The sequence below is a fragment of the Astatotilapia calliptera genome, chromosome 1, assembly GCF_964374335.1.
Source record: "Astatotilapia calliptera chromosome 1, fAstCal68.1, whole genome shotgun sequence".
In the NCBI taxonomy this organism is placed as follows: domain Eukaryota; kingdom Metazoa; phylum Chordata; class Actinopteri; order Cichliformes; family Cichlidae; genus Astatotilapia; species Astatotilapia calliptera.
Window position 1 is genome coordinate 22294047 of NC_137422.1, and position 17106 is coordinate 22311152.

The window sequence follows — 17106 nt, forward strand, 5'->3', positions numbered from 1 at the left end:
TTGAAGAGCTTTAAAGGTCAGAACCAATATCTTAAAATGGACTCTGAATTCAACGGGGAGCCAGTGCAGCTGTATAAGCAACGGTGTTACATGAGAGTACTCAGATGCTTTTGTTACAAGCCTTGCTGCAGCATTTTGGACAATCTGCAGACGCTTCAGGGAGTTTCTGTTTAGACATGTAAACAGTGAATTACAGTAGTCCAATCATGATGAAATGAATGCATGAATAACAATCTCCAGTTCAGTATAAGATACTATAGGGCTCAATTTAGACGTGAAGATTTGACGTGAACATCCAGAGTAAGAGCAGAATCAAAGGTTACCCTGAGGTTCCTGATAGACAATTTCACAAATGTTGAAAGAGGACCAAGAGCATTCATTATGTTAGGTACATGTCTGTCCGGAGCACATACAAGGACTTCAGTCTTTTCTTCATTAAGTTGGAGGAAGTTGTCAGCCATCCAACCTTTGATGGATTCTAAGCACTCGTTTAGAGTCTGCAGCTTAGAAACATCTTAAGATAAGATAAGATAGGATAAGATAGAACTTTATTAATCCCTTGGGTGGGTTCCTCTGGGAAATTCGATTTCCAAAAAGCACAGCACCGACAGAAGTTACAGTTACAGAATATTATATATATATATATATATATATATATATATATATTAGGGGTGCAACGATATTCGTATCGATATTGAACCGTTCGATACAGTGCTTTCGGTTCGGTACGCATATGTATCGAACAATACAACATTTGTAATTTATTTTATCAATTTTCCTTCTGACGATGCTGTCTGTGTGGAGCGCTCAGTGAATCTGTGTTCGACTACTCCGCCTAGGCTGCACTGTCCAGCGCAGATCCACTGAGCGCTCAACACAGACAGCATAGTCAGAAGGAAGAGTGCAGGGCAAGCTAGCGAGACAGAAGTTAAGCTCTCCTTTTAACATGGACCTCCCCCACCCTCATTCAGATCTGGCGTTTGGAATTATTTTGGTTTTCATGTGACGTATGACCCTGAAGGTAAGCGAGTCATGGACTAAAGTAAAACAGTATGTTGGATGTGCCATGCAATGCTCAATTACATTGGTGTGAACTAGTGTGCTAGCGCAGTTAGCTCGTTAACGTGTTGGCCGTCTAGCCCCATGCACGGAGCGATCGGCGGTAGCTCGTTAACGGAGATTTGCCGTGTTGTGGCGTTAAGGTCATTTCAACGAGATTAACCTGAAAGCACTAGTGGGAACACAACGAATATGACTGCACATTTACGCCGACATCATCCTAGTGCAAAGACAAGTGGAAGCAGACAAAAAAAAGCAAGCATGCTACTAACTTTAACCGAGTCATTTAGACAGCTGTTAGCACATGATTCTCCTTATGCTGCTGAGAATATAGCCCAGAAGAAGCGGATAGTATAGCTTTTATTTTGGAAAGAGCCATTTCTCTGTAATAAACTCTCTTTTCCAAAGATGAGTGATTCCTCAATCAGATACAGGGCTTGCAATATCGCTAGCCCGACGTCCCGGAGCTAGCGATTTTTTCAGTCGGGCTACCAAAATCTATCTCTTCCCTGCCCGTCGGGCTATTGTAGGAAAAATATATGTCAATGCTTTTGCATTCTTTCAGAAATGTAGCTGGGTAATTATGTCATTGGCATCGGTGAGCCACTGTCAATATGTGACATATTGAAGTCGCGTTTGAATTTGCGCTCGTTTTTTTGCTTTCACTTTGCAATCGTGCGAACTGTGTATAGAGAGCGACAGCACTGATCTGTGAGTGATGATCATTTGTGCACCAATTCCTCTGACATGGTCTTATTAATCGTTAGCTTACTATGCAAACATGACAAGTGAAATCTCCCGCAGCAAGCTTAAACATGTGAGAGGTTGATCGCGCAGAGAATCGCTGAGCTTATGTGAGTGCGTGTGTAAAAGCATTTCAGTTCTGCTGAGCCAAATAAGACAGGTCAGGGTGAAGAAGTGACAGCCAAAGAAAAGCTTACCACAAAACGGAGAAGTTATGACAAATCAGACTATAAGGCAAAAAGAAAGTGCAGCTTTATGGTTTCATGGACAAAAGAATTTCTGTGGCTGCAATATGATGAGCTAAATAACCAGGGCTGCACATAAGTGGTCCGCAGGTGCGCATTCGCTGTCAAAATAAAAAACACGCACAAGGGTTAGGGTTAAATTTAAAAACTGTACTTTTGAGTTAAAATATATATTTATAATTTTAATAAATGACAAATTAAGAAGGCATGAACATTTTTTTGTATCGAAAAAATATCGAACCGTGACACCAAAGGATCGAACCGAACCGAACCGTGAATTTTGTGTATCGTTGCACCCCTAATATATATATATATATATATATATATATATATATATATATATATATACACACACACACACATACACAAACATATATAAATACAGAGACTAATATAAATAAAATGTACGAAGGGGATAAATAGAATAAATAGGAATAAGGTTTAAAATTCAGGAATTCAGGTTTAAAAGAAATATATAACTGGATGTCAGGTCATGAACAATAAAACAAACAAAATCAAGTTTTAATTAAATTTTGATTAAAAGTGCAGCCACAGATAAAGAATACCAATGAAATGAAAGGAAAAAAACTGTCTCTCATTGTTAATTTGGAGATTCAGAATATGAGGGAAATATCTGTATGCAAATCCTTAGAACAGGTTTAAAACCTCTAGGTCCTGTAACTCACAGAGTGAAGGTGACCATACCTTCAGTAAATATACTACTACTATACTACTAATGTATCTTATTTGAAGGGGGTCCAGTGAGAAGATGTGACTGAATTTTCAAGGAAGGAACCAAAACCCTGATGTGTACCTCCATTTTTTTTTGTAAATTCATATCCTAGAATTCTCTTCCAAGCTGGAAAAGTGGTACGGACGGCATGGTGTTCGGAAAGATGTGCTTCACCTGTAAGTTTTTGCTGAATGTGTGCTGGCTGCCATCATTTAAATGACAGTCTCGCAAAGCACTATAGCAGACGCTGCAGGTGGAGGAGGCATTCGGCTCTCAGCTCAATATTCCTTGAAAAACACAGAATTGTGCCGAATAATTATAATTTTGTTTAGATTTATGTCACAATCGTCACTTAGAACCATTTCAGGTGCATCATTTCTATTTATGACTGTTTTTGTATATAACTCTAGCTGTGTATGTCACACTGGTTTAGATTTGTTTTAGATATACGTTACCAAACTTCCAGGATATTCCTGCAAACACTTTGGTATACCAGGTAAACACTTCCCATCCAAAGGTAACAGGATTGGTTTTTCTGTGGCATTTGATGCTAACCTTTCTGAATTAGCCCTAAGATCAGTGTCATGTGATTATATGGTCTTGAGTTCATCTCATCTCTTGTATGTTTTGCTTTTTAGAAACACGCTGTGCTTCCTGGATCTGAACTGAATCAAATCATGCCTGAAAAATTTCCTAAAGAACAGGCTATGATGTTCCTTTGACTATAATAAGAAGCTGGCTCATCTCCTTGGATTTTCTTCCTGACCTTGATCCTGTCTGAAGGATCTTTGTTTAGTTTCTTTTAAACTTTACTAAGATTTGGAAAACAAAGATACTTTTTTTGCTGGGTAATTTTTTAGTAGATACAGTCTCTTAGAAGATTATATAATTGCCAACAAAATTAATGTGAAAATAATCATGCTGCACTTAGTTTCCAGCCAGAATCTGGATCAGTCTGGAGAATCCAAAATAGAGAGAAATATTAAATAGAAAAATTAAATATTCCATGTCAAATATATATATATATATATTCTATACGTTCTTAGGACTTGGTGCCCAATCTTATAGTGTTGATCTGATGATGATCACTCCCCCCTTGCCATTGCATTTATGTTGTACCTCAGTAATCTCTAGTTGTAATAGCAACTACCAAGACAGGTGTTGCAGGTAATATTTATTAAGTGAGTTTCAGAATAATTGTGTGAAAGTTAGATGCTTAAATTCTTAGAACCTGGGTAAAATAGTGGAAAATGAAACACTGAATTCCAGGTCTGATCTGTAAATATAAAGACATCTGGTATCTTTAATTAAAAAGGAAAAAAAAAGTTAGAGTTATAAAAGTTATAAAAAATATCTATCTGGCCAGTGTCTAATATCAATGTCAGTAAAGTGTGTGTGTGTGTGTGTGTGTGTGTGTGTGTGTGTGTGTGTGTGTGTGTGTGTGTGTGTGTGTGTGTGTGTGTGTGTGTGTGTGTGTGTGTTATTGGGTTTCACCATGGATACAGCAGATATTGTTCCAGTGGCTGTGAATCATTCTGTCAGACTAAATGAGCTGTCTGATAATTAGGGTTACTACATCAGCATGCAGTCATTGTTCAGACAGCTCCATCTCTCAGCTTTCTGTCTCTTTCCCATTCCACTCTCCTTCCACATTCACACAAGTTGTTAATTAAATTTCTTTATTTAGGTTGCCCATTGTTTCACTAATACGAATTTCAGGGTTTGATAAGGTATCGTGTGCCGACCAATTCATGACCAATCTCATGTCCACTGACGACAGCAAGTTTAACTACCCCCAAGTCCAAGAAAAGAAGTCAACAGCATCAACAGCAGACGTGCACAGCAGAATGAGCCAAGTGGCAATTGCAAATACATCACTTTTGTGGTGCCTTTATAAGAAGTCTAACAATAGTACAAAGGCCAGTTTCCATCACTTTCAAACAGCGATCCTAACCATGCTCGTTCATGGCCACGAAACCTTGGCCTTAATGAAACAAGATCCTTCAGTGTTTCAGAAATGGCTGCAGATTGGGGGGAAATCTACTACACTGATTTCTGTGGAGCCAACAGTCTGCTTATTGGTGTGTCACATGAAACACACCAAAGAAAACATGGACCAATTAGATCAGGGATGACTTGAAGTGCCGATAATTCGATCTCAGCACACTAGAACTAATACCATTAATAGAAAGGCTTGGAAGACTGGGAGCCACAGTGGTGTCCTAACTATGTGGTCAACCACCTGGACCAGTTGCTTGCTAGAGCTGTGGCAGAGAGGAAGACACAGTATTGTAGCATTAAAATATGATGTATGACATGTGTATAAAGGAAAAAAATATGCCATTGGTTTCAGAGGTTGGAAGTAAGTAGAAAAAAAAAATACTTTGTTACTCTACTTAAGTACAGTTTTCAATTATCTGTACTTTACTTGAGTAGGTTTTGTTTCTGACTACTTTTTACTTTTACTCTCTACATTTTTAAACAAATATCTTTACTCTCTACTCCTTAAATTCAAATTCAAAACAGGCTCTTTACTTTTTCTTTAATGCATTTGAGAGAAGTTATTATTTCACCTCCAAACATCAAACCAATTTGAGCCTAAACAGGAACACATGAAAGGCAGTCCTGTACCCCCAGTAATCACCAGACGATGTCGCATAAAAAGAGACGACGTGTACCAAAGTCTATCAGTGCAAAGAACATCAGCAAACACACAAACGGTTTGTGTGCAGTTTGTCACATGGTGTGTTGGTCAGACACGGCTCATGCTCAGAATTAGGTTACATGACATGTAACAGTGACTTTAGCTGATGATGCTGAGATCCATTGACTGACTTCCAACTATCTAGAAAAAGCATAAACAGTGTACTGTCAGTGTAGAGGATGGAAAGCATACAGGACAACTCACGAAACATCTGCCCGCATCTGGTTTAATTAAGTTGTGGTTCAGCTTGAAGATATGCAAGGCTTATTTGAGAGTTTAAAAATGTGTTAGGTAGGATGTAGAATTATTGTAGAGACACTGACACTGCCCTAGATGCAATGAAGGCCTGAGTGTGTCATGAATTTTGGAGTAGATTTCTAGGAGGCCCTCCCCCACTTTGAACTGTGAAAGTAAGACAAAGAGAAGTTAATGTCGAGTGGAAATTCCCCAGTGGAGACCTGGGTGGGGGTCTCAGTGTTTGTAATATGCTAACTCTGTTTTCTCTGTTGTGCAGAGGAATTTGGTGTAGCTTAGGTGAGGAGATTACTTTTATGACCGGCAGGAAGTCACGTACGCAGAGACACACACACACACACACACACACACACACACACACACACACACACACACACACACACACACACACACACACAGTGCTTAAACTGTTACACTCACACATCCACACGCACACTCACTCACGTGCACTCACACATACACACAGGTACGCACATACATTCACTCACGTGCACTCACATAGACATACAGGTACGCGCACACACAGGCACTCACGTGCTCGTGCATACACACAGACACAGAGTTTGCAGCACACCATGGGAGTTTTATGATGTGGTCACTTCTATAAAGCTGGCTGTAACAAACAAAGGAGTGGAAAATCTGCAGAGGGACACCAGCCTGGCACATCTCCCCTTCTAGAAGATGCATGCTTAAATGAAGATGAATAAAGATGAATAAAGGTTTTGTGAAAATGACTACTGAGCTCCGGTGGCGTCTCTGGATGCCCGAGGAATAAAAAGAACCGGGGTGAAACTGATTTCGTAACAGTCAGCTGGGGTCAGCTGATCAGAGCCGACACACTAAAAAAATCTACTGGAGCTCTTAATAGAAATGATTTTGACTTATGATTCTTTTCCCCACACTGAGCCATTACAGCCAATCTAACCCCCCTGCTGAATCCAATTTAACCCCTGACTGTACTGACTGACTGTTTAGAGGCAAAGTCACCCTCTACAATGTAGGCAACAGAAAATAATTGTCCTTCTTTTTCTTCAGATTCAAGCTGAGTATAACTGAATTTTTTTTAAAAGTTAGACTAAAGTTGTATTCCCATCTAGTCAGATTATTTTATCATTATGTTAATATTGCACAAGGTTCAGTTAGCTTTGAACAAAAATAGAAAGATCCTCCAAAGAATTTGTACTTCTACTTAAGTACAGAATGTCTGTACTTCTGTACTTTTGTCAACTCTGATTGGTTTGATTCTTATAGGTGCTTCTCTTCAGACAGATGGAAAATTTTAAAGATTTTATTTCAGTATGCTGAAGTTGTAGCACAGATGGCTTCATAAATAACAAGTATTATAGAAATGCAGCATTCTCCTTTTTTAAAACGTGTCTTTTTTTTAAATTATGCCTCAGACAATCAGTAATCTAAAAATAACTACAGCCTGTATAATCACCAGTGACTTCTCAGACCACACCTATTAATGACCAAACAATTAGACCTTATGCTCCCCTTCTGGCGCTCTTTCACTCAACACTCTGCTGTGAGAGCATGCTTCCAGCATATTTTGATCTCAGTTTTACACCTACAAGTTTCGTGACAGACAGACACAAACAAACTTATAAACACCTACCAAAGTACTCAAAACCATCGTACACCGTACACAAACACACACAAGGTTAAAACAATACCAGCGCCGTTGTCGTGCCTGGTAAATATTTGCAAGGAGTGCTTGGATAAGTGGGGGCATATAATTTGATTTGTGGGTTATGAAATTGTTGCATAGTAATTGACTGAAATTGCATCTCAAGTGGATGTTTTGCTAGAAGCAACATCTTAGCCTTTGTATATCCATTTACAAACAACTCATCTCTCACTTGTCCTTCCATAAGTAAGAGGAATTAAGTTAATCCCCTTTCAAAACACTCAAATAGCAAGGATACAAACATTTTCATAAAACCTTACTAGACACAGAAAACACAATGAAAGCTGGAAGCAAAATGGTCTACATATTTTCTTTCTACAAGCAAATAATGCTCTCTCAATGACATAGACAAATACATGACTGTGGACCGTGTAGGAAAACCAGAGAACATCCACACGAGCACGGGGAGTATATGCAAAATCCGCACAGAAAGGATCAAGCCAACCGCCGGGTGATCGTGCTAACAGCTGCATCCATGTGCCTCCCTCCAGCGAGTGCCATTAGGAGTGAATTGCATTGATGTTAAACTTACATTATCTGTTGTCTAGTCCAGTGGTCTAAGAAATAAGAGGCCTTGTCTCCTTCACTTTATTACCCAGCTCCGCTATACTTTGCTCGCTAGCTTAAGTTCCCTTTCAATCTAATCAGCAAGGTAAACCAGCAGATTTATTCGTTTAATCTCATATTCATTTTTCCTGCTACTGCTATGATAAATCACAGGTGCTGGGTGAGTGGAAATGACAGTAAATGGAGGGAATGAAAGAGAGTTGTCAAGTCTGTGACACATGGGGATGCAGCAGTCAGAAACACATTTCTCTCTCTGTGCCAGCATGTCCATATTGAAGCCTCCACTTGACAGAAGTGATGCTGCAAACATCCATATTTATCAGCACCACTGCTGCCATGTTAATGATTCATAGATGGAGTCATTGTTAGAATATCAGCCCATATAAGACATTTGTGAGCACTTTGAGTGCTCAAACAAGTAGAAAGGCGCTATAAGCACCAGTCCATTTTAGATTGTTTTTTGTTTAGCTTTTCAACCATTTTATTTTATTTTATTATTTTTAATTAGATTTAGTGACTTAGTAAGCTGACCAAGACATGACTGATTGTAAGCCGTAATTATAAATAGTTAAATTTTCCAAAATCATAAAATCACATCAAATTTGGTCTAGATTTTTTAAAGTTTTATTTCATACATCACTTTATATCTTTTGATAAAGTCAAATTTCTGATCCTTTAGCATTTATGTATGCATAATTATGTTATGTTTTCTCTTATTTTTTGTTTTGTTTTTTATCATTAGTAGCAGTAACTAGTGTTTCTGCTGTGTTTCCCTTGGGCTTGTTTGTGTCTTGGCTTCTCTCTGTTCTCTTATTAAGTGTTAAGACTCATGCTGTTCATCTCCTTTTGGCTCCTTAGTCTTTTAGTTTGAAGGTTAGTGTTCCTGTGATGTCATGTAATAGTTTTGCTTCCTGTCTGCCATTCCCCACTACCCTGGTTGTTTTTACCTGTAGGTGAAAGGAGCTTGCAAAGAAAAGCGTCTGGACTTCTTTAAGTTACTTGAAGACGTTTCACCTCTCATCCGAGAAGCTTCTTCAGTTCTAAGGTCAAATGGTGGAGAGTCCCAGATATAAACCTAGTGGGAGAAAAACCTAGAGGTGAAACGTCTTCAAGTAACTTAAAGAAGTCCAGACGCTTTTCTTTGCAAGCTCCTTTGACTACGATGACCTGAATGACTGAGAACCTTCACAGACATATCTTACCTGTAGGTGATTGCGTGCCTCTGTTTTTCAGTTCCCTCCTGTGTCCAGTCCTTAATCAGTCCTTAATATATACATAAGGTCCTGTCTTTACTTGTTGTGTTGTACTGTTTATGGTTCTTACTTTGTTTCTCTGTGTTTTCTTCTTTATTTGTCCCAATAGTTTATGAATTTTACCCTTTTTGGATCATTTGTTGTTTAAACGTAGAAATCAGCTTTTATAAAGAGCTTGATTTTTGTTAACTGTTCTGCTTAACTGTCCACATGGTTACATTGTGACACTGCTACTCATTTATCAGATCCCAAAATTTTATTCAGATGAATTTAATAAATTCATGTATATTAGAGGTAACAAGGACCAACCAGAACTAAAATTCTAGACTGACAATTAACACCTTTGCTAAGATTTATTGTCATTTATTGTACTGCCATAAAATACAGCTTCAACCCTGTCTTCCCCGTGTCTTGGAGAACCCAGAGAGAACACAAGCACAGGGAGACCCAGCCAACTCAACTCATATTATACTGCTCAAAAACCAAAAAAAGAAAAACAAACCCAAGGGAAGACTTGAATAACACATCTGATCTTTACAAATAAAACATTCAAGTTAAAAGTCTTTACTTACATAACTTGTGTAATTAACAGTCAGTGTAAGCCAAAATCATCAAATCTTTAAAGATTTGAGTCAAAATTTTGCCAGAAATCAAATAAAAGTGCTCTTTTAAATTCCTTTGTAAATTTTATACACCCCAAAAAAGTCATGCAGCTTACCATCTGATTAGGCAAATTAGTTTCCAAAGCTTGAGGGCTGAATAATACTGTGAAACTTTTATTATTTTACACGATGCTCCAGTAATGGAGCACTGCCTGAACTAAATCCTGATCTGATCATTAATTCTACTATATTTTCGTCTTCCTCAGAAACACTTGGTCACTGCCATTATTCATTATTTTTCACGGAAATCTGAAAAATTCTTTTAAATTGTGATTTAAGTTTTAACCAGTTTAAGTCATTTCTGCTGTTAACAAGCTATTCTTAAGCCTGCAGGTTCTTAAGCCTGTAGGTTTTTATGTCACGCCATTTATGCCATTTGTCAGCTTATTGGAACAGGACAGGCAGGAAAAATAAACAAATATAGGAAGTACAAATAAAATCAAATCTGAAATATACTCAATAAAATTATAAATGGTTTAACAGGAACACAAAATTTTACAAAATGTAAATAGAGAAAGATATAGACAAGGATGTAGAGAATGTCGATAATTTCTCCACGAAAATAAGAGTCACTGAATGATTTACGCATTTGCCTAACAAGCGATCAATCCTGGGAGGAGGTTGTATCAGGGAAGGCATAACAATGTGCCAAATCAAACATGCAGCACTACCTGCTGTGGTGACCACATTTTGAATAAGGGAGCGACTGAAAGTATTCTTAATTCCTATGAATTAAGAACATCAGTGTACACAGAAATCCTTGTGTTACCTATGGGCTTACCTATGTGCTCAAATGTGGTCTGTGATTCACCGTCTCATAAGGTAAGGCACAGAGTCCTTGTACCTGTGGTTTTTATGCAGCCTGACAGTCAAAGATAGTGGTAATATAGCGGTTCTGAAAAAAACAGTAGAGAACGGAAGCATAGCAGTAAAAGAAATGAATAAATGAAATCGAATGTCATTTATCAAGCAACAAGGTAGATTGTAGTTTCACACCAGCAAGCTGTAGTGCACAATTTGTGCTGTTCTAGTGTTCATTTTATTCTGTTTTCAGCTATAAAATATGCTGTGTTTGTGATGTTTGGATAATAGATACCCATCTTTTCCTGTTCTTCCATTTAGTTACACCGAGAGAGAAACCGAGAGCACAGGGCACCAATATGTGAATGGTAAACAAGCTTCATATGAGGATGAAATCCTGGGGGATTCTATGGAAAGTAACTGCCTCTACTTAGATAAACAGCAGTGAATCCAGAACAGGAGGGAATGTAGACTGAGGGGGAGGGAAGCAAGCATGGGGAGAGATGTAAGCTCTCCAAGTCCAGTGCTCCATTATTCAACAATGATAGTTGTCACATGTAAAACGGCCGGTTAAAGAGCTAAACAACAGATCATTGAAGATTTTCAATGTGCAAAAATTGGCTGTTATGATGAGCCAATGAGCTGCCTGTTGTCTCAATTACAACTTTTTTTTTTAAGATCTTATTTTTTATTCAATAAAGCTGCATTGTCAGACGGCACCATTTGTTAGTCTTGACAACAGATCATAATAATAAAGCAAAAACATTTGTGCATGTGAGCCCGACGGTGGCTGTCTTGTGCTGAAGACGATTGTGGCAGATGAGCATTGTTCTGCTCATTCATAGGCTTTTAAATGCATCCTTGTTTTCCTCAATAAGATTTCATCTGTGGCACCTATCAACTGATGTTGCCTAACCTCTTGTTAAGCTTGATAGAAGTCAGTCTACAAATTACAGTCTGTACAATAATTCTGTTTTCTTTTTCTTCCAGCTGCCTCCTTTAGGGTTCGCCACAGTGGATCATCTGCCTCCATCTTACCCCATCACCTGATCCTCCTTCATCACACCAGCCCTCTGCAGGTCCTCTTTCACTAAATCCATGAATCTTATTTGAGATTTTCCACTTTTCCTTCTGGCAGGCAGCTTCATATTCAGCATACTTTTTCCAATATATCCACTACCCCTCCTCTGCACATGTCTAGCTGTCTCCAAACTGCTGAGCCTGAGCTGTGTCTCTGATATATTCATTTCTAATCTGATCTGACCATCTTCAACTCTGCCAGCTTCATATTCAGCCCTGGTCTCTTTATATGGTTCAAAATACAAGATAAATATAAGCTATATGATGATTCTGTGTCTGCAGCTCTATGTGTGAGGGTCTGCTTTCTGCATAATGGCAGGGCCAACAATGCCAAAAACATGACTAGTATTAGTATAATAATTAGTACATGCACTTATAAGCATGCTGTATCTGTATACATAAAAATACATAATGAGCTTTTCTCATTATACTTACAGTGTTGATTTTATTACATTAATTGTAGTAATGGACTGGCTATAATTGGATTATATGGTCTACTAAATGTATTACACTGTCAGTGTAGCCAATCCTCCTGCATCACTCCAGAAATGGCAGTGCCAAGCAGCTGAAGGATCCACCAGCACCACTTTGATTGAAAAGGCTCTTCTGGATAGAAACCTTGTAAGATGTATCCTAAGGACACAATCTACCCCAATTTTTTTCACTAGCAGCACCATGAGGTTGAGGTTTTAATTTGTAAAAATGCTTCGATATGTAACCAAAATTATACAAAATAACAAATAGGCCTCCAATTTCGGATCCAGCTCGAAGCAATTCTCAGCCAAAATGCATTCTCAAAGAGCCAATCTTCCTCTTTTTCTCCCCCCCCCCCAATTATTCCTTCAGCCGAAGTTGCTTTTCTTTAATTTATCCATGTACTATTTTGTGTTTTGCTGGCATTCTTTATAATAAATCAAAACCACTGATGTTTCCAAGACCTTGAATGTGACGTGAGCCATACAAAACTCCACCGTACATCAGTATCTGCTCTACTATTTTGTTTTTCCAAAGACCTGAATTCATAAGTAACTTCATCAAAAACCAGCATTTTAAAATGAAGAGTGTTTGGCGCTGGATGCCGGATGCCCAGAGACCTTTTTTTAAAAACCACTTGTGTTATGAATGCTGAATGTCGGCATATCTGGCTGCTAATAAGCTGCATTTTCTGAGGTAAGTACAACTGCAGGAGGAGGAGAAAAATGCTGCCATAACTGTAATTGCCAGGATTTTCAGGCACATTTTCCCCCAGTTGGCTCATTGTTATTCAACCCATGTTACTCAGCATCAAAGGTTTGACGCACAAATGGATGACGTCACATAATAAACATTTCTCTGCACAATCAACAGGAACCAACTGATAAGAGAAAGTCAGCTATGCTTGCAGACACACAAGCCAAGGAGACTTTGATTAAAACTGGCCAGTGCTGTCAAAAGTGGCCAGTTTTAACCAAAACATGTGACCTGAATTGTGGACTTTTCACTCAACATGTAAATAATGTTCAGGTCTTATATTATTTACTGTTTGGGGGATGCCTTAGTTTTTTAATTGTTGCACTTGCATCTCTCTTATCTGCCTGATCACTCGGCCACATCTGGATAAAATACCGGAGGCCCGCTGATGTCTAGAGCAACAAATATTGGGAATATAAAAGCAATAAAAGATTAATAGTTTATCCTGGATTTTCCCATTTGTATACTTTTAACGAGACTGGCACACACTCCATTTGATTGGCTTATTGGCCTTACAAATAATTTTGTCATCCTGCCAAGCTTTACCATTGTGAATAATCTTATGATGGTTTAGAGCCTTTGTGGCCAAGGATGTGCTGTAAAGATGAAAGCACAATAATTCTGAGACCTTACTTGCTACAGCTCTTTCAGCTTTCACAATTACTCAACCACACAAGGGTAGTTACTGCAGTTATATAGCTGTAATTCTGTCAGAACTTAGTCTGGAGTAGAATGAACTAAGCTTTAGAGCGAGCACAGGTGACCTCATCTAACACAAAGACATCAATTATTTCAATTTATGATATTCTTGGAATTGAGCACATAAATGTTTTAATTTCAGTTTCCAAGCAATACCGTTCACTGGCAGATTTCACAAAAACTGTGGAGTAAAAAACATAACATTATACTGTGCAAAAGTCTTGAGCCAAACCTCTTTTTTTTTTTTTTTTTAATATTTTGCTTCCAAAAAGGCTAATTTGTTATTTTTAAAATAGTCCCGAGGAATAGTTTTCCATTTCTGGAGAATTTAAAAGTTTCCCTTTGGAAATTGGCTGCTTTTTCACTCATTTTCACTCCAGTTCTCATGCCTGACCATTTTAAGAGAAATGTGTTTCTATGTTAAGCCACCTAACACTGATGTATGAATCACTCCATAAAAAAGGCACCTAAATCATGGGATGAACCAGTATTCTGTCTACATATAACATATAAATCCCAATTTTAAACTGTATCTTTTAGCACTGTTTTTAAGTGTTTATTTAGTTGAATCTACTAAAAATGTCAAAGGTATCACAGTTTCATAGGCATAAAATAATATTTTTGCACCAACAAAGTGGCATGCTATTGGCGCATATCCCAGGATGGTGTTAATCAATTTACTGCTCAATTTTAATTAATTAATGTCCATCCATCCATCCATTCACTTCCGCTTATCCTTTTCAGGGTCGCGGGGGGCGCTGGAGCCTATCCCAGCTGTCATAGGGCGAGAGGCGGGGTACACCCTGGACAGGTCGCCAGTCTGTCGCAAGGCCAACACACAGGGACAGACAACCATTCGCACTCACATTCATTTGCACATTCACACCTAGTGACAATTTGGGTTATCCAATTAACCTATCCCCACAAGCTGCATGTCTTTGGACGGTGGGAGGAAGCCGGAGTACCCGGAGGGAACCCACGCAGACACGGGGAGAACATGCAAACTCCACACAGAAAGACCCCGGCCTGATGTTGGAATTGAACTCAGGACCTTCTTGCTGTGCGGCAACAGTGCTAACCACCGTGCCACCGTGCTGCCCAATTAATTAATTAATGTAATTTATTTATATAGCACCAAATCACAACAAATGCCACAAGGCCCTTTGTACTGAAAGCTTAAGACTCTAACAATCAAACGACATTGACGCCTCATCAGAAATGGCTCAGAGGAAGAGTGGCTGTCAAGAAACCTTTTTAAAGAAGGGAAATGGGAGAAAGGGGTGTGGTATGCTAAATTACACAAGACCTGTGTTGAAAATCAGTGGCAACAGGTTAATCCAAATTGATCCAAATTTGAAATTTTTGGTTCAAATCATCATCTGTATGTAAGGACGGGGTCAGGAAAGAAGTATAATGTGGAGTATCTACAGTAATCTGTAAAACTTTGTGGAGGCTCAGTGAAGCATAAGATTTTGATCCACAATGCAGATCTCCAACCCAACTGATCGCAAACGGATTCATTTTTCAGCATGACAATGATCCCAAACACACTGTCAATGCAGAAAAAGCATACCTGGATAGAAAAACACACAGTGCCACACTATCAGTCATGGACTGGCCGTCACCAGAGCCCAGACCTCAACATTACTGAAGCAGTGTGGGATCATCTTTATAGAGAACAGAACAAAAGACAACAAATGCAAAAGCCAACATCTAGAGAAAAGCTTTGAATGTCCTTCATGAAACCTGGAAATCTATTAATGAAGTATACTTACAGATATTGCAAGAAAGCTTGCCTAGGGAAGTTCAGGCTATGTTGAAAAGTAAACAAATCGTGACTTTCAAATTCATTAGAATTGTACAAACTCAGTTTTTGCTTCATATACTGTGATTCCACGGATGACTGCCTAAATGTCAGTATTTATTCAACACTAATATCTAATTTGGTGCCTTATCTTTGACCCAAGGAATGGAAATGGCAGCCCAGATAAGCTACAGAGAAAGGTTCACATTTTGCTCCACGATAAATATGATTCAAAGGTTAAAATATTTATTTGATTTCCATTGTTTAGCTTTGATCTTTTTACCAAAGAGTTCTCTATGACTGAAAAAAATGTAAAAATGTAAATAGCTCAATATTATTTAATCTGTTGTTCCTACCCAGTTCTGAAGCTAACTTATCATTCTATACAGAACTTAATAGTAAATAGAGACTTCAGTATGGTTACAATATGATGTATGATTCCTAAAAGACTGCTGTATATAACGAAAGCAGCCTTTAATACCTTAGAATCTGGTCAGGTCAGTGGAAAGCAGCTGGATTCAAAATAAAGCTCCCTTACAGAAAATCAGCAAGGCTACCAAGGGACTGTGTAGTTTTCTGCTTGTGTGGTTCTATGTAAGTTGCAACCACTGGTGAAATTAAAGGTCAACACCAAAGCATAATATACCCTCTTAGATATTCTTTTTTTTTTCAATGTCTAAAAGACCTTTTTCAAAAAGAGAATGAGACCCCTGTTGTGTAAGACTGGCTACAAATGCAACATAGTTGAATTCAGCTCTGATTCTGGGAAAACAACTGAAAGCAAAAAGAGCTTCAATGATATTCAATACTCAGGCTTTTTAAATGGGAGGAGAAAGGCTCTTATGCGAGGCTGAAATTCTAGCCTCACTGTAGGTATTTTTGTACATGGGAGTGAAGCAGAGGCACTGTGACATACAAACATTGTGTAACCGGGTCAAAATGTGCTGCTTAAATTGGATGGATTGTTTTGGGTTTTTGTTTATTTTTATTATTTCTTTAGGAATCTATAGCACCCGATTTCTGTCTTTCACTTCATGCACAATAAAAGATGTTTCTCAAATCATTATATTTGTACTAATAAGTCAGACTTTATTAATAGACTCTCTCCAATGTGTTTTTCAGTGCCCATGAAACACAAAGGAAACCTCATAAATACGGTCCTCATTTCATAGTGTTTAAATCACTTGTTATATTAAAGCATTTTGTTCATGAATGGGAATATTATGAACAAGCAGAGCTGTATAAATGCTATTTCAATGATATTTGTATTCAATTTGCAGTATGATTCATCTGCACTTTTTCTCTTTCAATTTGTTTTTTGCACTTCTTTCTCTGCACTGTCCTTCTTATTTGAGTCTAAAGGGGGAATACATTGATGTGTAGGTCCAACAAGAATATACTGTATGTCTGACACCGCTTTAATAACGTCCAACCTGCCAGGTTGGTTGTGTCAGTGCTGGCGAAACCTTGTTATCAGTTAGACACGGTCAAGACAGACATGAAGTTTTCACACAATCGCTCATCAAACCTCGTGCTATACTATCTCCCCTAAACATCATCCTTGCTGGTAGAATTAGATA